A 22854-nucleotide genomic window follows, 5' to 3' on the forward strand; every position below is an offset into this window, starting at 1 on the left:
GGCCTTGGAGTACAGAATGAAACAGGGCAAAGGCTAACAGAGTTCTGCCAAGAGAATGCACTGGTCATAGCAAACACCCTCTTCCAACAACACAAAAGAAGACTCTACACATGGACATCACCAGATGGGCAATACCAAAATCAGACCGATTATATTCTTTGCAGCCAAAGACAGAGGAGTTCTATACAGTCAGCAAAACCGAGACTGGGAGCTGACTGTGGCACAGGTCATAAACTCCTTATTGGCAAATTCAGACTTAAATTGAAGAAAGTAGGGAAAAGCACTACACCATTCAGATATGACCTAAATTAAATCCCTTACAATTATACAGTGGAAGTAACAAATAGATTCGAGGGATTAGATCTGATAGACAGAGTGCCTGAAGATCTATGGACAGAGGTTCATGCTATTGTACAGGAGGCAGGGATCAAGATCATCCCCAAGGAAAAAAAAAATGAAAAAGGCAAAATGGTTGTCTGAGGAGGCCTTAGAAACAGCTATTAAAAGAAGAGAAGGGAAAGGCAAAGGAGAAAATGAAAGATATACCCATTTGAATGCAGAGTTCCAAAGAATAGCAAGGTGAGATAAGAAAGACTTCCTCAGCAATCAATGCAAAGAAATAGAGGAAAACAATAGAAGGGGAAAGACTAGAGCTCTCTTCAAGAAAATTGGAGGGGGCGGTCCTGAGATGGCAGAGGAATAGGACGGGGAGACCACTTTCTCCCCCACAAATTCATCGAAAGAACATTTGAGAGCCGAGCAAATTCCACAGAACAACTTCTGAATGCTGGCAGAGGACATCAGGCACCCATAAAAGCAGCCCATTGTCTTCAAAAGGAGGTAGGACAAAATATAAAAGATAAAAAGAGAGACAAAAGAGGTAGGGATGGAGATCCGGCCAGGGAAAGGAGTCTTAAAAAAGAGAGAAGCTTCAAAACACCAGGAAATACTCTCTCCAACGGGTCTGTGGCGAGCCTTAGAATCTCAGAGGGCAAAATAACCTGGAGGAAAAATAAATCAAGAATTAAAACCAACAGATTACGTGCCTAACAGCAACTCCCAGCGGTGCAACAGCCCAGACGCTCACATCCTCCACTAGCAAGCAGGGGAGGGACAGGGAGGAGTGGGCAGCATTGCTTAGGATAAGGACCGGGCATGAATGCCCTGAGGGCAATCTGAGGGAACTAGCTTGAGATAGCCACCCAGACTGTGGGATAGCTATCCCGCGAAAAGTCCTAACCACCACCAGGCACGCTCACAGAACAACGTACTGAGCAGAGCTAGCCGGCTGCGGACTGTCCCATCCCCCTGCTGGAGACAGGCAGGCAAGGGCAGCCAGAGCCGGAAGGGGGCAATCACGGCCACAGAGAGGCATCCTTTACCAACCTGCAAAGAGACTTTGTTGCTAACCAAGACTTCTTGGGATGCTGGAAGGTCGACATCTGCTGGGAGGGTCGCAGCCAGAGATCAGCTTCCCAGAAGAGAGAAGGCGCGCCCGTTGTACACCCAGAATACCCGGTGGCTGGGACGGGGGAGGGGATAAGTTGCAGCCTTCAACTGGGGGCGACTACACGCGCCAAGGACCTGGTCACCTGAGCTGCTCGGACCTGCGACAGGCGCAAAACGCAGGCCCAACCAAGTCTGCACCTTTGCAGAGTACCCGAGAACCTGAACCTGAACAGCTTAGACCTGGGAAGTGCATGCAAACCAGGGCCCACATCAAGACAGTTCCCATCAGAGCAACCCAGAACTGAGCAGTGTAGACTGGGAAAGCACACATGCCATGAGTGGAGCAAACCCAGTGTGGCTGAATCACTGTGAACACACGCAGTGATATTTGTTTGCAGTGTTCTTCCCTCCCCAAAGAATGACTGAACAAGCGAGCCTAAAAAAAAGTGGCCACCACCGCATCCCTTGTGTCATGGTGGAAATTAGACAATGAAGAGACCAGCAAACAGAAGAAGCTAACATAAACAGAGGGAACTGCTTTGGAAGAGGCAGGTGCAATAGACTGAAACCCTGTAGTTAGCACCGACTACATAGGAAGGGGCCTACAGACAGTGAGAAGTACAAGCCGGACGAAGGAACTATCTGAAAATGAACTGACCCCACCCTGTCCACTAGAGCTCCAGGGAAAGTCTTAGATATATTTTTACTATTATCATTTTTTTTAATTAAAAATTTTTTTTGTTTTATTTTATTTTTTTTTGTTATTTTTAAGTCCCCATGACTCCTTTAATTTTCAATTTTATAATCTATTACTTTGCAAAAAAAAAGAAAGACCCTATTTTTAAAGCAAACTTCATATATATATATATATATATATATAACTATATTTTATAATTTCTGTGACTTTTTCTTTTGCTTTTTGTTTTTTTTGGGTTTCGTTTTTGTTTTTTGTTTTTTGTTTTTTTTGTTTTTTTAATATTGTATTTTTGAGGATCTAACCTCTACTCAAGATTTTTAATCTTTGCTTGTTGGTATTTGTTATCAACTTTGTACCTTTAAGAACCCAATCTTCAGTACCCATTTTTACTTGGGATCGAGATCACTGGCCTGATTGCTCTCTCCTTCTTTTGACTCTCCTTTTTCTTCACCAGGTTGCCTCTATCTCCCCGCTCCCCCTTTGCTTCTCTACCCAACAAGGTGAATCTCTGTGTGTGTTCTGGGCTGTGGAGAACACTTCAGTTCAGTTCAGTCACTCAGTTGTGTCCGACTCTTTGCAACCCCATGAATCGCAGACACCAGGCCTGCCTGTCCATCTCCAACTCTCGGAATTCAATCAGACTCACATCCATCGAGTCGGTGATGCCCTCCAAACATCTCATCCTCTGTGGTCCCCTTCTCCTCCTGCCCCCAATCCCTCCCAGCATCAGAGTCTTTTCCAATGAGTCAACTCTTCGCCTCTTCGCATGAGGTGGCCAAAGTACTGGACTTTCAGCTTTAGCATCATTCCTTCCAAAGAAATCCCAGGGCTGATCTCCTTCAGAATGGACTGGTTGGATCTCCTTGCAGCCCAAGGGACTCTCAAGAGTCTTCTTCAACACCACGGTTCAAAAGCATCAATTCTTCAGCGCTCAGCTTTCTTCACAGTCCAACTCTCACATCCATACATGACCACTGGAAAAACCATAGCCTTGACTAGACGGACCTTTGTAGGGAACGGATTACTGGCTGGATCTGTCTCTCTCTTTTTGATTCCCCCTTTTATCCTCCTGGCCACCTCTGTCTCCCTCCTGCCTCGTGTCTTCTCTATGTAACTCCTTGAACATCTCTGAGGGATCCAGACTGTGGAGAGCATATAGGGAAGTGATTACTGGCTAGCTTGCTCTCGCCCTTTTTGATTCCCCCTCTGTCCTCCCGGTCACCTCTATCTCCCTCCTCCCTCTTCTCTTCTCCTTTGAACTCTGTGTACCACTCCAGGTGTCCCTCACTGTGAAGAAACTTTTCATCATTTACCTAGATGTTTTATCATCGGTGCTGTATAGATGGAGAAGTCTTGAGGCTACTCTAAGAATAAGACTAAAAACCAGAGGCAGGAGGCTTAAGTCCAAATCCTGAGAACACCAGAGAACTCCTGAATCCAGGGAACATTAATTGATAGGAGCTCATAAAACACCTCCATACCTACACTGATACCAAGCACCACCCAAGGGCCAACAAGTTCCAGAGCAAGACATACCACACAAATTCTCCAGCAACACAGGAACAGAACTGTGAGCCTCAATATACAGGCTGCCCAAGTCACACCAAACCCACTGACATCTCAAAACTCTTTACTGGACACTTCATTGCACTCCAGAGAGAAGAAATCCAGCTCCACCCACCAGAACACCGACACAAGCTTCCCTAACCAGGGAACCTTGCCAAGCCACCCATCCAGCCCCACCCACATGAGGAACCTCCACAATAAAGAGGAACCACCAACTGCCAGAATACAGAAAGGCCATCCCAAACACAGCAATATAAACAAGACGAAAAGGCAGAGAAATTCCCGGCAGGTAAAGGAACAGGATAAATGCCCACCAAACCAAACAAAAGAGGAAGAGATAGGGAAACTACCTGATAAAGAATTCTGAATATAGTGAAAATGATCCAAAATCTTGAAAACAAATTGGAGTTACAGATAAATACCCTGGACAGAAGGATCGAGAAGATGCAAGAAAGGTTTAACAAGGACCTAAAAGAGTCAATATATAATGAATAATACAATAAATGAGATCAAAAACACTCTGGAGGGAACAAACAGTAGAATAACAGAGGCAGAAGACAGGATAAGTGAGGTAGAAGATAGATAGTGAATAGTGATCGTGAAATCGCTCATTCGTGTCAGACTCTTTGCGACCCCACGGACAGTAGCCAACTGGGCTCCTCCGTCCATGGGATTTTCCAGGCAGAATTCTGGAGTGGGCTGCCATTTCTGGTAGAAATAAATGAAACAGAGGAAAAAAGTAAAATGAATTAAAAGAAATGTGGACAACCTCAGAGACCACTGGGACAATGTGAAATGCCCCAATATTCGAGTCATAGGAGTCCCAGAAGCAGACGACAAAAAGAAAGACCATGAGAAAATACTCGAGGAGATAATACTTGAAAACTTCCCTAAAATGGGGAAGGATAATCATCCTAGTCCAAGAAACCCAGAGAGTCCCAAACAGGATAAACCCAAGGCAAAACACCCCAAGACACATATTAATCAAATTAACAAAGGTCAAACACAAAGAAGACATATTAAAAGCAGCAAGGGAAAAACAACAAATAACACAAGGGGATTCCCATAACAATAACAGCTGATCGTTCAATAGAAACACTTCAGGCCAGGAGGGAATGGCAGGACATACTTAAAGTGATGAAAGAAAATAACCTACAGCCCAGATTACTGTACCCAGCAAGGATCTCATTCAAATATGAAGGAGAAATCAAAAGCTTTCAGTTCAGTTCAGTCACTCAGTCGTGGCCCACTCTTTGCCACCCCATGAACTGCAGCACGCCAAGCCTCCCTGTCCATCACCAACTCCCAGAGTTCACTCAGACTCACGCCCATCGAGTGGGTGATGCCATCCAGCCACCTCATCCTCTGTGGTCCCCTTCTCCTCCTGCCCCCAATCCCTCCCAGCATCAGAGTTTTTTCCAATGACTCAACTCTTCACATGAGGTGGCCAAAGTACTGGAGTTTCACCTTTAGCATCATTCCTTCCAAGGAACACCCAGGACTGATCTCTTTTAGAATGGACTGGTTGGATCTCCTCAGAGTCCAAGGGATTCTCAAGAGTCTTCTCCAACACCTCAGTTCAAAAGCATCAGTGCTGGACAGGGTGTGGAGAAAAGGGAACCCTCTTTCACTGTTGGTGAGAATGCAAACTAGTACAACCACTATGGGGAACAGTGTAGAGATTCCTTAAAAAATTGGAAACAGAACTGCCATATAACCCAACAATCCCACTGCTGGGCATACACACTGACGAAATGAGACTCGAAAGAGACACGTGTACCCCAATGTTCATCGCAGCAGTGTTTATAATAGCCAGGACATGGAAGCAACTTAGATGTCCATCAGCAGATGAATGGATGAGAAAGCAGTGGTACATATACACAATGGAATAGTACTCAGCCATTAAAAAGAATGCATTTGAATCCGTTCTAATGAGGTGGATGAAACTGGAGCCTATTATACCGAGTGAAGTACGCCAGAAAGAAAACCACCAATACAGTATACTAACGCATATATATGGAAGTCAGAAAGAAGGTAACGATAATCCTGTATGTGAGGCAGCAAAAGAGACACAGATGTATAGAACAATCTTTTGGACTCTGTGGGAGAAGGTGAGGGTGGGATGATGTGGGAGAATGGCATTGAAACATGTAAAATATCATATGTGAAACGAATCTCCAGCACAGGTTTGATGCATGATACAGGGTGCTCGGGGCTGGTGCACTGGGATGACCCAGGGGGATGGGATGCAGAGGGCAGTGGGAGGGGGGTTCAGGATGGGGGACTCATGTACACTCCTGGCGGATTCAAGTCAGTGTATGGCAAAACCAATACAATATTGTAAAGTAAAATAAATTAATTAAAAAAAATAACTTGTCATGGGGATATAATATACAGCACAGGAATTGTAGTTAATATTATGGTATTACTTTGTATGGTGGCACAGGATAACCAAACTTATTGTTGTAGTCACTGCACAATGTATACAAATGATGAATCATGAGTTGTACACCTAAAACCAGTGTAATAGTCTATGTCAACTATACATCAATAACATTACAAACAAAAATAACAAAATTAAAAGAAAAGAAAATTAGAGATACCAAGGGAACATTTCATGCAAAGATGGGCACAATAAAGGACAGACATGGTGGGGACCTAACAGAAGCAGAAGACATTAAGAAGAAGTGGCAAGAATACACAGAAGAACTATACAAAAACGTTCTTCATGACCCAGATAACCACGATGGTGTGATCACTCACCTGGAGCCAGACATCCTGGAATGTGAAGTCAAGTGGGACTTAGGAAGCATCGCTTCCTACAAAGCTAGTATAAGTGATGGAATTCCAGATAAGCTATTTCAAATCCTGAAAGATGATGCTGTGAAAGTGCTGCACTCAATATGCCAGCAAATTCGGAAAACTCAGCAGTGGCCACAGGACTGGAAAAGGTCAGTTTTCATCCCAATCCCAAAGAAAGGCAATGCCAAAGAATGCTCAAACTACCACACAGTTGCACTCATCTCACACGCTAGTAAAGTAATGCTCAAAATTCTCCAAGCCAGGCTTCAACAGTGCATGAATGATGAACTTCCAACAAGAGATCAAATAGCCAACATCCGCTGGATCATCAAAAAAGCAAGAGAGTTCCAGATAAACATCTATTTCTGCTTTAATGACTATGCTAAAGCCTTTAACCGTGTGGATCACAATAAACTGTGGAAAATTCTTCAAGAGATGGAAATACTAGACCATCTGACCTGCTTCCTGAGAAATCTGTATGCAGGTCAGGAAGCAACAGTTAGAACTGGACACGGAACAACAGACTCGTTTCAAATCGGGACAGGAGATTGTCGACGCTGTATATTGTCACCCTGCTTATTTAACTTATATGCAGAGCACATCATGAGGAACACTGGGCTGGATGAAGCACAAGCTGGAATCAAGATTGCCAGGAGAAATATCAACAACCTCAGATATGCAGATGACACCACCCTTATGGCAGACAGTGAAGAAGAACTAAAGAGCCTCTTGAAGAAAGTGAAAGAGGAGAGTGAAAAAGTTGGCTTAAAACTCAACATTCAGAAAATTAAGATCATAGCATCTGGTCCCATCACTTCATGGCAAATAGATGGCGGACAGTGGAAATGGTGGCAGACTTTATTTTTCGGGGCTCCAAAATCACTGCAGATGGTGATTTCAGCCATGAAATTAAAAGGCGCTTGTTCCTTGGGAGGAAAGTTATGACCAACCTAGACAGCATATTACAAAGCAGAGGCATTACTTTGCCAACAAAGGTTCATCTAGTCAAAGCTCTGGTTTTTCCAGTAGTCGTGTATGAATGTGAGAGTTGGACGATAAAAGCTGAGTGCAGAAGAATTAATGCTTTTGAACTGTGATGTTGTAGAAGACTCTTGAGAGTCCCTTGGACTGCAAGGGGATCCAAGCAGCCCATCCTAAAGGAAATCAGTCCTGAATATTCATTGAAAGGACTGATGCTGAAGCTGAAACTCCAATACTTTGGCCACCTGATGGGAAGAACTGACTCATTGGAAAAGACCCTGATGCTGGGAAAGATTGAAGGCAGGAGGCGACGGGGATGAAAGAGGATGAAATGGTTGGATGGCATCACTGACTCAATGGACATAAGTTTGAGTAAACGCCGGGAGTTGGTGATGGACAGGGAGGTCTGGCGTACTGCAGTCCATGGGATTGCGAAGAGTCAAACACGACTGAGCAACTGAACTGAACTGAACTGAACACATTCTCATGTGCACATGGAACATTCTCCACAAAACAAGCCTCAATACATTTAAGAAAACTGAAATGGTATCAAGCATCTTTTCCAACTACAATGCTGTGAGACTAGAAATCAACTACAAGGAAAAAAGCTTCAAAAAAACACAAACACGTGGAGGCTAAACAAAATGCTACCAAACAATGAATGAGTCACTGAAGGAAAAATATAAATAAACAAACGGCAACAAACGAAAATGAAAACACAATAATCCAAAATCTATGGGATGCACTAAAAGCAGTTTTCAGAGGGAGGTTTGTAGTAATTCAAGCTTTCCTCAGGAAATAAGAAAAATCTCACATAAGCAACCTAACTGCACACCTAAAGGAACTAGAAAAAGGAGAACTAACAAAACCCAAAGTTAGTACAAGGGAGAAATCACAAAAATCAGAGAAGAAATAAATGAAATATATTTTAAAATATATAAAATAGCAATGCAAATAAGAGTTGATTCTTTGAAAAAGGAAATAAAATTAATAAATCTTTCGCCAGACACATCAAGGAAAAGAGGGTCCAAATCGATAAAATCAGAAATGAAAAAGAAGTTACAACCAATGCCACAGAAATACAAAGGATCATAAGAGACTACTATGAACAATTAATAAGACATCAATAAAATGGATAACCTAGAGGAAATTAACAAATTCCTAGAAATGTAGAGTCTACCTAGACTGGAGCAAGAAGAAATAGAAAATTTGAACAGATCAATTACTAGTAATGAAACTGAATTGGAAAATTAAAAAGGATTTATTTAATTTAGCAGCAGCAATATAGCCAATATCTTATAATAACTTTAAATGAAGAATAACCTATAAAAATTTTCAGTCGGTATGTTGCACATCTGAAACTAATAGAATATTTGAAATCAACTACACCTCAATAAAACAGACATCACTAATCACAGGAGAAACGCAAACCAAAACTACAATGAGATATCACCTCACACATGCCAGAATGGCTATCATCAAAAAGACTACAAATAGCAAATGTTGGTAAGCTTGTGGAGAAAAGAGAACACTTGCACACTGTTGGTGGGAATGTAAATTGGTGCAGCCACTGCAGAAAACAGTATGGAGGTTTCTCAAAAACTTAAAAACAGAACTACCGTAAGACCCCGAAATTTCAATCCCGGGTATATATCTAAAAAGAAGAAAAACTAACCCCAAAAGATACATGCACCCCAATGTTCATACCAGCATTATTCACAACAGCCAAGATATGGAAGAAACGTAAGTGCCCATCAACATAGGCATGGATAAAGAAGATACGGTATATACATACAACAGAATACTACTCAGCATTAAAAAGAATGAAATTTTGCCATCTGCAACAACATGGATGAACTTGGAGGGTATTATGCTCAGTGAAATAAATAAGTGGGACAGAGAAAGGCAGATAGTGTATGATGCCACTTATATGTGGAATCTAAAAATGAAAACAAACTATTGAATATAACCAAAAAGAAGCCTCACAGATATAGAGAATAAACTAGTGGTTACCAGTGAGGAGAGACAGGAGAGAGGGACAAGATAGGGGTAGTGGATTAATAAGTACAAACTACTATGTATAAAATAAACAAGCTACAAGGATACATTGTACAGCACAGGGAATACAGCCAATATTTCATAAGAACTATAGTGGAGTACAACCTTTAAAAATTGCGAATCACTAGGTTACACCTAAAACATATAATATCATATATCAACTATTCCTCAATTTTTTAAAAAAGATAACTTTAAAGTCTCCACCAAAAATCTATTAGAACTAATAAATGAATTCAGTACCGTTTCAGGATTCAAGATTAATATATAGCAATGTGTTGCTTTTTTTCTATACACTTAATAATAAGCTATCAGAGGAAGCAAGAAAACAATCCCATTTACAATAGCATTAAAAAGAATAAAATTTTAAATAGCATTATACCTAAGAATAATCTTAACCAAGGAGGTTTGGTTTCACCAAAGGAAGTGAAATAAACTTTCACCAAGTGAAAGATCTATACTCTGAAAACTATAAAACACTGCTGAAGGAATGTAAAAATTATACAAAGAAATGGAAAGATAATCTATGTTCTTGGATTGGAAGAAGTAATATCGCTAAAATATCCATACAACCCAAAGCAATCTACAGATTTAATGCAAGCCCTATCATAATATATGATAGGGAAGGAAATTTAAAAAAAGAGGGGCTATGTGTATATGTATAGCCCATTCATTTTGCTTTACTGGAGAAACTAATACAACATTGTAAAGCAACTATACTCCAATAAAAATAAAATAAAATTAAAAGAAAAGAAAAAAAATTAATTTAAAAAAAAAACAAAAAGAACCTACAAAAAAGTGAAATATATGACATTGTTTACCCAACAATAAATTCACCCAAAGAATAAATAATCCTGAAATTTATGTGAAACCACAAAGGACCCCCAAATGGCCAAAGTCATCTTGAGAAAAAAGAACAAAGCTAGAGGTTTCACACTCCCTGGCTTCAGACTATACCACAAAGCTATAGTCATCAATGCACTTCCCTGGCAGTCCAGTGGTTAAGACACCTGACACTGCCCTTTCACTACAGGGGGCTTGGGTTAGATCCCTGGTCAGAGATGATTCTGAATGCCATGGGGTGTAGCAAAAACAAAACAAAACAAAACAAAACATAAACACTCAATATGGTACTGGCATTAAAAACAGGCACACAGATCACGAGAACAGACTAGAAAGCTCAGAAATAAACCCAAGTACTTATCGTCAATTAATCTATGACAAAGCAGGTAAGAATATACAACAGGAAAAACAGTCTCTTTAATAAGTGGTGCTAGGAATACTGCACAGCTGCATGTAAAAGAAATTAGAACAATTTTCTCACAGAACATTAAAAAAATAAGCTCAAAATGGATTAATGACCTAAATGTAAGCCTACCAGGCTTCTCCCTCCATGGGATTCTCCAGGCAAGAGTACTGGAGTGGGTTGCCATTTCCTTCTCCAGGGGATCTTCCCGACCCAGGGATCGAAACCAGGTCTCCCGCATTCCAGGCAGACGCTTTAACCTCTGAGCCACCAGGGAAGCCCAAAGTAAGACTAGATACTATAAAACTCCTAGAGGAAAACATAGGCAGAACACTCTTTGACATGAATCACAGCAATACTTTTTGGGATCTGTCTCCTAAGGCCAAAAAAAAAAAAAAAAAAAAAGCAAAAACAAACAAATGAGATCTAATTATACTTAAAAGCTTTTTGCACAGCAAGGGAAACCATATACAAAACAAAAGGACAACCTACTGGACGAGAGAAAATTTTTGTAAAGGATATTACTGACAAGGACTTAATAACCAATTTTTACAAAACAGGTCGGGCTTCCCTCATAGCTCAGTTGGTCAAGAATCCACCTGCAATGCAGGCAACCCTGGTTCTATTCCTGGGTCGGGAAGATCTGCTGGAGAAGGGATAGGCTACCCACCCCAGTATTCTTGGGCTTCCCTTGTGTGGCTCAGCTGGTAAAGAATCCGCCTGCAATGCAGACGACCTTGGTTCGAGCCCTGGATTGGGAAGATCCCCTGTAGAAGGCAAAGGCTACCCACTCTAGCATTCTGGCCTGGAGAATTCCATGGACTGTATAGTCCATGGGGTCACAGAGTCGGATACGACTGAGTGACTTTCACTCCACTTCATACAACTCAGTATCATAAAACAAAGAACCTAATGCAAAAATGGGCAGAAGACCTGAACAGACATTTTGCCAAAGAAGATACACAGATGGCCAACAGACATATGAAGAAAAGAAAAAAAAAAAAAAAAAAGCTCAATGCTGTTAATCGTCAGAGAAACACAAATCCAAACCATAATGAGGTCACCTCATACCTGCCAAATGGCCATCATCAAAAGGATAACAAATGTTGGCAAGGATGTGGAGAAAAGGGAATCCTACACTGTGGGAATGTAAACTGGTGCAGCCACTATGGAAAACAGTATGGAGGTTTCTCCAAAAACCTAAAAATAGAACCATCCTATGATCCAGCAATTCCGCTCTTGGGTAGATATCAAAGAAAACGAAAACAGTAATTCAAAATGATATTTGCACCTCAAAGTTCACAGCAGCATTATTTACAACAGCCAAAATATGAAAGTAACCTAAGTGCCCAGTAACAGATACATAGATAAAGAAGATGTGGTATATATACATACAATGGAATACTTCTCAGTCATACAAATGAATGAAATTATGCTATTTGTAACAATGTGGATGGACCCAGAGACTATTATGTTTAGTGAAATAAGTCAGACGCAGAAAGACAAACACTGTATGATTTCACTTACATGTGGAATCTAATAAATGAAACAAATGAACAAATGTAACTAAACAGAGACATAATTATACATACAGAGAAAAAAAAAACAGGTGGTTGTCTGAAAGGAGGGGTGGGGGGAGGAGAGAAATAGGTGAAGGAGATTAAGAGGTAAAAACTTCCAGTTGAAAAATAAATGAATAACTGGTATGAAATGTACAGTGTGGGGAATATAGTCAATAATTATAGAATATCTTTTATGCTGACAGACTCATGGTGAACATTTTTACATGTATAGAAATAATGAATCACTATGTTGTAGAACGGGAACTAACATATTGTTGTAGGTCAATTATACTTCAAAAAGAAACAAACTAAAAAAAAGAGAGATTAGAGGAGGGTGCAGGATGGGGAACACATGTATACCTGTGGCGGATTCATTTTGATATTTGGCAAAACTAATACAATTATGTAAAGTTTAAAAAATAAAATAAAATTAAAAAAAAGAGAGAGAGATTAGATTGGTGGTTACCAGAGGGAGTCAGGTGGGGGACCTGGGTGAAGGCAGTCAAAAGGTATAAATGAGATATAGGCAGTTCTAGACACCCAAATCAAGGGGCATCTTGAGTTTGACACTTGAGAAAGGGAGAAATTGGGCTGATTCTTAGAATTATCACACAGCAAAAGCCAACCGAACTTGGAGTAATCTGAACAAACTGAACAGAAAATACTGAGCCAAAGTTGATGCTATTTACCATCCCTTCTCATTAAATCATCTACCACCATGGAGGTTTCCATGATATGGTTTGCCTACAGGCTCTCCAATCAGTCCTTCTCTGTCTCTTGCAAATTTCTGTCACTCTTTCAATATGCCCTAGCTCAGTGAGTATACCACCCACCATTCAGTTGGGCAAATCAGAAATTCAGATATTTGTCTTAATCATTTCCTTTTACTCCTATGTCCAAACTACCATGAACTGCTGTCAATTTACCTTCTAAATACCTCTTTAACCTGTTCACTTCTATCCATTACCACTACCTGGACCAACACACCATCACCTCTGGCCTTGCCTACTGAACAGCCTCCTAAGATCAAATCTCAGCCACATCCCAGCTGTGTGGATCTTGGGCAAGTCTCTTCACGTCTCTGGGCTTCGGTTTTTTAACAGGTGAAGCGGGGATAAAAAACAGTAGCTACCACATTCATATAGGGTTGTGAAGATGCAATGACAATCTGTAGAAAACCCTTTAGGACCAGTGCTTAACACAGTAAGTGCAACATAAATGATAGCTTTTAAAATTTTATCTGCATTCACAGACACTCAGCAATCCATTCATTCTCCACCCTGTAGCTTGCTTTAGGGACAGTTCTACCTCAGGCACAAACTTTAAGGGTAACTAAAAATTCAGTAATTAAGATAAAGGATGTTTTAACGTAGTAGTCCCTGGTGGCTCAGAGGGTAAAGCGTCTGCCTGCAATGCAGGAGACCTGGGGTCGATCCCTGGGTCAGGAAGATCCCCTGGAGAAGGAAATGGCAACCCACTCCAGTACTCTTGCCTGGAAAATCCCATGGACAGAGAAGCCTGGTAGACTGCAGTCCCTGGGATCGCAAAGAGTCGGACACGACTGAGCGACTTCACTTCCACTTTTCTTTCAATGTAGTATTTGAAAGGCTTCCCTGGGGGCTCAGCTGGTGAAGCATCCTCTTGCAATGCAGGAGACCTGGGTTCGATCCCTGGGTTGGGAAGATCCCCTGGAGAATGGAACTGCTACCCACTCCAGTATTCTGGCCTAGAGAATTCCATGGACTATACAGTCCATGGGGTCCCAAAGAGTCTGACACGACTGAGCGACTTTCACTTTCACGTTCAATGTAGTCTTTACATTAATGCAAATATAATCCATGAATAACTGATGACCAGTATTTCAAATCAAAGTAGAATCCAACCGCGCACGTACTCCACCATGCCTCAGGTGACTCATTTGTTAACTGTGGGCCGACAGTTTCCCGACGTGACTTATTCAAACTCCCCACCGTAATACTGCCTCGATTCCCACCGGGCAGAGGAGCCCCCGCCCCCGCCCCACGCCCTGGGGTTTTCAACTCCGGAGCTGAGGACAAGGACCCGCTCGCCTCAGCCGACGCCCCCAGAGCTGCCCGCTTACTGCATGGCCACGTTGAGATACGGAGTGCGGTGGAAAACTGCCTCCAGCTCCCGCAGCTGCTCCAGCGTGAAGGTGTGCCGGGAGACTCGGTGGCGCCTGTCTGCCGCCTTCCGAACCTCGACGGCGGCTCCCGGGCGCTGCTCCTCCCCGCCCTTCTCTCCACCTTCGCCGCCGCTCGCGCCCGCCTCAGCCTCTACCTCAGCCTTGGCCTCGCGGCTTTCCCCATCCGGGGGGCCCGCATCTCCCGCGCCCACATCGCCGCCTTCCTTTTCTTCTCCTTCATATCCCGTCTCTTTCCCCTCCGCGGCTGCTCCCTGCTCAGGTTCGGACTGAGCCTTCGGCTCCTCTCCCCTCTCTCCAGGAAGCGAGACCTTCGCGGGCTCGGCCTCTGCAAGAGAAGAAACCCAAAGCCAAAGATCAGGCCGTCGAGCGAGCCCGCTGAGGAAGAGGCAGGAGCCCGCTGAGGAAGAGGCAGGAGCCCGCTGAGGAAGAGGCAGGAGCCCGCTGAGGAAGAGGCAGGAGCCCGCTGAGGAAGAGGCAGGAGCCTGCTGAGGAAGAGGCAGGAACCCGCCGCGTCTGAGGAGGAATCCTCCCGCTCGCCCCTCCCTAGGGAAATTCGTTTCCAGGAACCCTCTGAACCGAGCACCCAGCCTGCCACTGACCATGAGCTTCTTCCCGATTCTCCTGAGGAAGCCCACGACGGCCGCGTCGGTGTTGGCATCGGCATTGTGGCCACGCTGCGGCTGAGGCTTCATGTTCCGACCGCTGTCCAGGAAGCTGTGCCTTCAGCGGAGCCTGTCCTGGATCTCCCGAGACCCCGGCTCTGGACTCAGGGCTAGAAGCGGAGGCCGAGATGTGGCACCGTTAGGGCTACTCTGGCGTCGGGTCAGGACTAGAGTCCGGATACACGCTCTCTGGGGGTTTATCACCGGCTGCTGGGGGTTGGGTCAGCTGAGGTGCGCATGCGGCAGGAGCTTGGCTGTCCTGGGGGCCGGGGCGGGGGTGGGCAGGAGGTGCGGGGGCGGGGGAGACTCCAGGTGCGCACCACGGGGGGCGCTGGTAGGGAGCATGAGTGAGAGCAGAACTCAGGCCCCCAAGTTGCAACTTAGCTGACCAAGGACTGCGCACTTGGTCTGGCGTCTTCCCAGACCAAGGGCCTGTGCCTGATTTGTGGACGGGAAGAGCGGGCCCTCACCCTAGCCCCATAGACTTTGGAGAAACGTTTGGGGCCTATCTCCTGGCTCAGCCCTCCATATCCAGCAGCCAGTACTAAGGGGAAGCAATCGAACTAATAGGTTCACCCCTTGGTGTCGCCAGGGACTGGTTCCGGGACACGCGGGGATACCAAAATCTGCGCATGCTCAAGTCCCATAGAGGGCCCTCTGCATCTGCGGATGTGAAACCCACAGATATGGAAGGCCGTCTGTTTGTTTACCAAAAACAAACAAACAAACAAACAAAAACAAAAAAAAAAACAAACAAAAAACACCCGTGTATAAGTGGACCAGCTAGGCCTTTGCTTGCTCTGAGTTTTTGCAGTGAGGCTGAAGTCCGAGTCTGCCATACTCCAGCGGTCTCCAGGAGCAGGAGTACAGGGTTGGGTTTCTGAGCAGGTGGGATGCTCGGATGCACTATGAAAACAAAACAAAACCCAGCCCACCCCCTTAAGAAAGGCCGTTAGCCTATTTTAGTAACGAATCCACATCAAATTGCAAGTGTAGAAACCTGCACAGTGTTCAGAACACTCAAGAATGCTTATGGGGTACAGAGAGAGCCCTTTCCTTTTGTTTTTGCCTTTGTTGCAACTCTGTATTGAGCTACATCTTCACAAACAGTTCCTATTGCTTCTGGCTGTAAATCCTCTACAGAGGTATACATGTCCCCTGTGGTGGACCCCTGCAGACATGGCTAAATTACCTGCTTTCTTGAGGTGCCTCCCCCACCCCCTTATCTCGCCTCATCATGTTTTCTAGAAACCATCCTGAGCCCTTGCTGAGGAATAAATAAATTTTTGTGTACACCAGTGGCGGGTTCATGTTGATGTATGGCAAAACCACTACAATATTGTAAAGAAATTAGCCTTCAATTAAAGTAAATAAATTTATACTTAAAAAAATAAAAAAGAGAGAGCCAGGCCAGATTGCAGGCTCTATGATTTTTTCCTTGAAGAAGTGTTTTATGGATGCCCCAAGACTTGTTAATATCCTAAATACTGAAAATAACTTCTAACAATGCGCCCTATACTTGACAATGTACTTATCTTGTGTTATCTTACACAACTGTTTTTTGTCCACCCCATTTGAGATCAGAAACCAAATCATTTTGGTAGGCTCCTAAATGTATCATGGGACCGGGTCATCTCACCTACAGTGCCTAAGGCATAATGCCTTCTGCTTCATGTTTCTGGAGAGTGGGTAAGAAATTAACTAAAAAAGGGTTTGGGGACCACTTCTTTTTCAAAAAGATGGTAAGAGATGGCAATCTGATACCTCTTCCTGATTTTAACCAAGACGTTTCCTCCTCATGTTAGCCCTGGTTGAGTTCAGCAGGCCTCTGCCTCTCTTGGCTTGATAGCCTATGCACAATTTTGGCTTAATATTAGTTATCTCATGAGAGAAGTATTAGAGTTTTCATCATGATTTGCATTAGACTGCCTGAGAATTCTATGACAGCTCAGGAAGTGTGTCCCTTCACAGCTCAGATTTCCACAGTGAATGTGTGTTTTCCCAACTGTAGTAACCCATGTGACCCTTGACAAATGTTGCCTACTTTGGCATCAGGCATGGTAGTGTTTTTCTTTAAATTTTACTTAACTGCACACTTTTAAAACCTTAAATACTGAATGGAGCCTCAAGTCATAACCACAAATCATGGTTTGATGTATTAGATTTATGGGAGTGAGGGGCCCTGGAGCCAGATTGTTGGCATCTAAATCCTGGCTGTGCTAACCATTTGCTAGCTGGCTAAACTGTTAGGTTTACTTATTCTCACTTAATCTTGGTCTCTACATCTGTAAAACGAGGATAGCAATAGGAACTACGTCACCAGGGTATTGTGAGAATTAACTGAGATGATAAAGACAAAACGCTAGCAATGGCCATACTATGCTGTCCTATGTTTCTGACTTTAGTCAATTGTGTGGTTTATTTATTTATTCACAAAGGTCCATGAAAGAAGAGAGATGATGGTTATTCTCTGGCAGTTGGCAATGAGGGCAGAGAATTTTCTGGTGAACATGTCGCTGCCATGTTTTTGTCCCTATGTATGCTTCAGTCACTGAGGAAGGCTATCATATCTTATATCTGGGTATATCTTTCCTTTTCTCCTTTGCTTTTCGCTTCTCTTCTTTTCACAGCTATTTGTAAGGCCTCCTCAGACCTCAGCGATCAATGCAAAGAAAGAGAGGAAAACAATAGAATGGGAAAGACTAGAGATCTCGCCAAGAAAATTAGAGATACCAAGGGAACATTTCATGCAAAGATGGGCTCAATAAAGGACAGAAATGGTATGGACCTAACAGAAGCAGAAGGTATTAGGAAGAGGTGGCAAGAATACACAGAAGAAATATACAAAAAAGATCTTCACGACCCAGAAAATCACAATGGTGTGATCACTCACACTCAGCTAGAGCCAGACATCCTGGAATGTGAAGTCAAGTGGGCCTTAGGAAGCACCACTATCAACAGAGCTAGTGGAGGTGACGGCATTCCAGTTGAGCTATTTCAAATCCTGAAAGATGATGCTGTGAAAGTGCTGCACTCAATATGCCAGCAAATTTGGAAAACTCAGCAGTGGCCACAGGACTGGAAAAGGTCAGTTTTCATTCCAATCCCAAAGAAAGGCAATGCCAAAGAATGCTCAAAGTACCACACAATTGCACTCATCTCACATGTTAGTAAAGTAATGCTCGAAATTCTCCAGGCCAGGCTTCAGCAATACGTGAACTTCCAGATGTTCAAGCTGGTTTTAGAAAAGGCGGAGGAACCAGGGATCAAATTGCCAACATCTGCTGGATCATCGAAAAAGCAAGAGAGTTCCAGATACCAGATAAACATCTATTTCTGCTTTATTGACTATGCCAAAGCCTTTGACTGTGTGGATCATAATAAACTCTGGAAAATTCTTAAAGAGGTGGGAATACCAGACCACCTGACCTGCCTCTGGAGGAACCTGTATGCAGGTCAGGACACAACAGTTAGAACTGGACATGGAACAACAGACTGGTTCCAAATAGGGAAAGGAGTACGTCAAGGCTGTATATTGTCACCCTGCTTATTTAACATATATGCAGAGTACATCATGAGAAACGCACAAGCTGGAATCACGATTGCCGAGAGAAATATCAACAATCTCAGATACGCAGATGACACCACCCTTATGGCAGAAAGTGAAGAAGAACTAAAGAGCCTCTTGATGAAAGTGAAAGAGGAGAGTGAAAAAGCTGGCTTAAAGCTCAACATTCAGAAAACGAAGTTCGTGGCATCTGGTCCCATCACTTCATGGCAAATAGATGGGGAAACAGTGGCTGACTTTATTTTTCTGGGCTCCAGAATCACTGCAGATGGTGATTGCAGCCATGAAATGAAAAGACGCTTACTCTTTGGAAGGAAAGTTATCACCAACCTAGAAAGCATATTAAAGAGCAGAGACATTACTTTGCCAACAACGGTCCATCTAGTCAAAACTATGGTTTTTCCAGTAGTCACGTATGGATGTGAGAGTTGGACTATAAAGAGAGCTGAGTGCCGAAGAATCGAGGCTTTTCAACTGTGGTGTTGGAGAAGACTCTTGAGAGTCCCTTGGACTGCAAGGAGATCCAACCAGTCCGTCCTAAAGGAGATCCGTCCTGGGTGTTCATTGGAAGGACTGATGCTGAAGCTGAAACTCCAATACTTTGGCCACCTCATGCGAAGATCTGACTCATTGGAAAAAATCCCTGATGCTGGGAAAGATTGAGGGCAGGCAGAGAAGGGGATGACAGAAGATGAGATGGCTGGATGGCATCACCGACTCAATGGACATGGGTTTGGGTGGACTCCGGGAGTTGGTGATGGACAGGGAGGCCTGGCGTGCTGCGATCCAACCTGCAAGCAGGCTGCAGCAGAAGCCTCAGAAGGAGTTTATGACTCCCTGTTCCCTAGGGTTTTCAGATGGAAAGTTTGAGTTCTGCTCTGGCAACAGCTGAGCTATTTCAAATCCTGAAGATGATACTGTGAAAGTGCTGCACTCAATGCACCCGCAAGTTAGGAAAACTCAGCAGTGGCCACAGGCCTGGAACAGGTCAGTTTTCATTCCAATCTCAAAGGCAACGCAAAAGAATGTTCCAACTACCACTCAGTTGCACTCATCTCACATGCTAGCAATGTATTTCTCAAAATTCCCCAAGTTAGGCTTCAACAGTATGTGAACTGAGAACCTCCAGATGTTCACGCTGGATTTAGAAAAGGCGGAGGAACTAGAGATCAAATTGCCGACATCCGTGGGATCATAGAAAAAGCAAGAGGATTCCAGACAAACATCTACTTCTGCTTTATTGGCTATGCCAAAGCCTTTGACTGTGTGGATCACATCAAACTGGGGGAAATTCTTCAAGAGACGGGAATATCAGACCACCTTACCTGCTTTCTGAGACATCTGTAGGCAGATCAAGAAGCAACAGTTAGAACCAGACATGGAACAGGGAACTGGTTCCAAATTGGGAAACGAGTAGATCGTCACCCTGTTTATTTCACTTATATGCAGAGTACATCATGCGAAATGCCAGGCTGGATGAATCACAAGCTGGAATCAAGATTGCCAGGAGAAATATCAATAACCTCAGATATGCAGATGACACCACCCCTATGGCTGAAAGTGAAGAGGAACTGAAGACCACTTGATGAAAGCAAAAGAGGAGAGTGAAAAAGCGGGCTTAAAGCTCAACAATCACAAAAGGAAGAGCATGCCATCACTTCATGGCAAATAGATGGGGAAACAATGGAAACAGTAACAGACTTATCTTTTGGGGTTCCAAAATCACTGCAGATGGTGACTTCAGCCATGAAATTAAAAGACGCTTGCTCCTTGGAAGAAAAGCTATGACCAACCTAGACAGCATACTAAAAAGCAGAGACATTACTTTGCTGCCAAAGACCTATCTAGTCAAAGCTCTGGTTTTTCCAGAAGTCATATGTGGATGTGAGAGTTGGCCTGTAAAGAAAGCTGAGTACTGAAGAATTGATGCTTTTGAACTGTGGTGTTGGAGAAGACTCTTGAGAATCCCTTGGACAGCAAAGAGGTCAAACCAGTCAATCTTAAAGGAAATCAGTCCTGAATATTCATTGGAAGGACTGATGCTGAAGCTGAAGCTCCAATATTTTGGCCACCTGATGGGAAGAATTGACTCATTGGAAAGACCCTGATGCTGGGAAAGATTGAAGGCAGGAGGAGAAGGGGACATCACCGACTTGATGGACATGAGTTTGAGCAAGCCCCAAGAGTTGTTGATGCAACAACAACCGGAAGCCTGATTTACTGCAGTCCATGAATTGCAATGAGACGGACACGACTGAGCAATTGAACAGAACTGATGGCAACAATATCAATCAATGGGAAGTAAAACTCCTCTGCTTCAGTTCATTCAAGGAGGGGAAATTGGAGACAGCTGAGGGAAGGAGGGTGTCGTCAGTTACAGAAAATTACCTGACCTCAGTAACAGGAAGAGTCTAGAGTTGCCTTGCTCAGTTTCCTCCCAAGAGGTTAGTTTGCAGGGTTCTGCCACAAGGAATTACAATGATAAATGTCGCAGCTGGTATGTACTGTATACTTATGTGCCAGTCACTGGGTTAAGGTCTCAGTATTTATTTAGACGTTTACTTCTCAAAGCACATATTAGTACCTTCACATTTAACTGCAAAAAGAGAGAGAGAGAGACAGCATTTGCTTTGCCCAAGACAAACCCTGAACCGTCCATGCTTTTAGTTGGTTATTGCTCAATTCTGAGATCAGGGCCTCTTGCTGTGCTTGATGGTTACTTTTTTTCTTTCCTTTTTTTTTTTTTTTTTCTTCCACAAGCTGTGGCACTCAGGATCTTGGCTCCCCAACCAGGAATTGAACCCATGCCCCCTGCAGTGGAAGTGCAGAGTCTTAACCATTGGACCACCAGGGAAGTACTTTGATGGTTTCTTTTAAAAATATCTTTTATCAAACAGAGATGAGAGATAATACACTACAATGGTTTTCAGCAGAGTCAGGAATTATTTACTCCTGACGTTTCTTTTTGTCACTTTCCTTGCCTCCAAAATGGGGAAAACGACAATGCCTACTGAATATGATTTTTGTGAGGATTAAATCAAGTAATTCATTGAAAGATTGAGACTAGTATATGGTACATGGTAATCTTTCTCTATAAGCTTTAGATATTATTTCTGTTATTAATATTAGTAGTAGGAGGAGAATGACAGGATCTAAATCGGTAAAATGAAAAGATTATGGCCTCTGTCCAAACCCAGTTTTATTTTACTAATATTACTAGTCTATGAAATCTCCAAGGTTTGGAGCCCCTGCCCTTAACCATGGTGCTTGTGTATGGAGTGGCTGGTTTCTCCCGTTAAGACAATGCCTCCGTCCCAACAAAGAAAGGGAAGTGCTTGGCTAAGTGCCATCTCTGAGCTCACTGCCTGGAGGACAGCACACAAACCCAGGACCCACACGGAAACTGTGCCGCTGAGACGACCTGGAGAGGGAGAGGCATGTGGGTGGGGAGGAGGAAGTGTGAGAGGCAGCTGGCTTCCTAGGAAGAAGACAAACTGTGGACTCAGAATCAAATCAGAGCTCTGCAATGGACTGGCTCTGTGACTTTGAACAGATTGGTTCAGCTTCCTGAACCTCATCCATACAACGGGATCTTAATAGTAGTTAGTTCATAGAGCTGAAAAGAAGATGAAGAGATTCACGTGCAGCACTCAGAAGAAAACATGGCAAGCTGTAGGTGTTCAATAAACATTTGCTACCACGAAGATGATGAAGACACTAACACAGCAGACAGAACAAAGAAGTAGAGGAATAAAAAGAGCCCACTGCTTCCCAGAAGCGGGGAGAATTTTCTCAGTGCCACAAGGACTGATGTGTCTTGAGCTCTCCCTCACTAGGGTCAATGCCAAGCAGCCAAGAAAGAAGCAGCATTTGCATGGCCCCTCACTGGTGAGCACACGCACTCCAGAGCTATGAATATTGCTGATGCTGGAGACTGGCCTCAGTTCTGCTTACTTGCCTGAATCCCACAAACCCCATGAGATCAACTGCTATGAACCTCTGGTGGCACAGTACGCCCCAAACCAGAAATCTCCCCTCTTCCTGGCCACAGAAGGAAAAAAAAATAGTTACTGAAGAAGTGGCAAAAGTTGGGGCTTCCGTG

General features: G+C 43.5%; 1 pseudogene; it reads right to left on the reverse strand.

The window, feature by feature from the left end:
* Positions 1 to 15214, reverse strand: part of LOC129639519 (RNA-binding motif protein, X-linked 2-like) — a 49834-nt pseudogene extending 34620 nt beyond the window's left edge.
* Positions 15215 to 22854: the final 7640 nt, after the last annotated feature.

The sequence above is a fragment of the Bubalus kerabau genome, chromosome X, assembly GCF_029407905.1.
Source record: "Bubalus kerabau isolate K-KA32 ecotype Philippines breed swamp buffalo chromosome X, PCC_UOA_SB_1v2, whole genome shotgun sequence".
Lineage (NCBI taxonomy): Eukaryota > Metazoa > Chordata > Mammalia > Artiodactyla > Bovidae > Bubalus > Bubalus kerabau.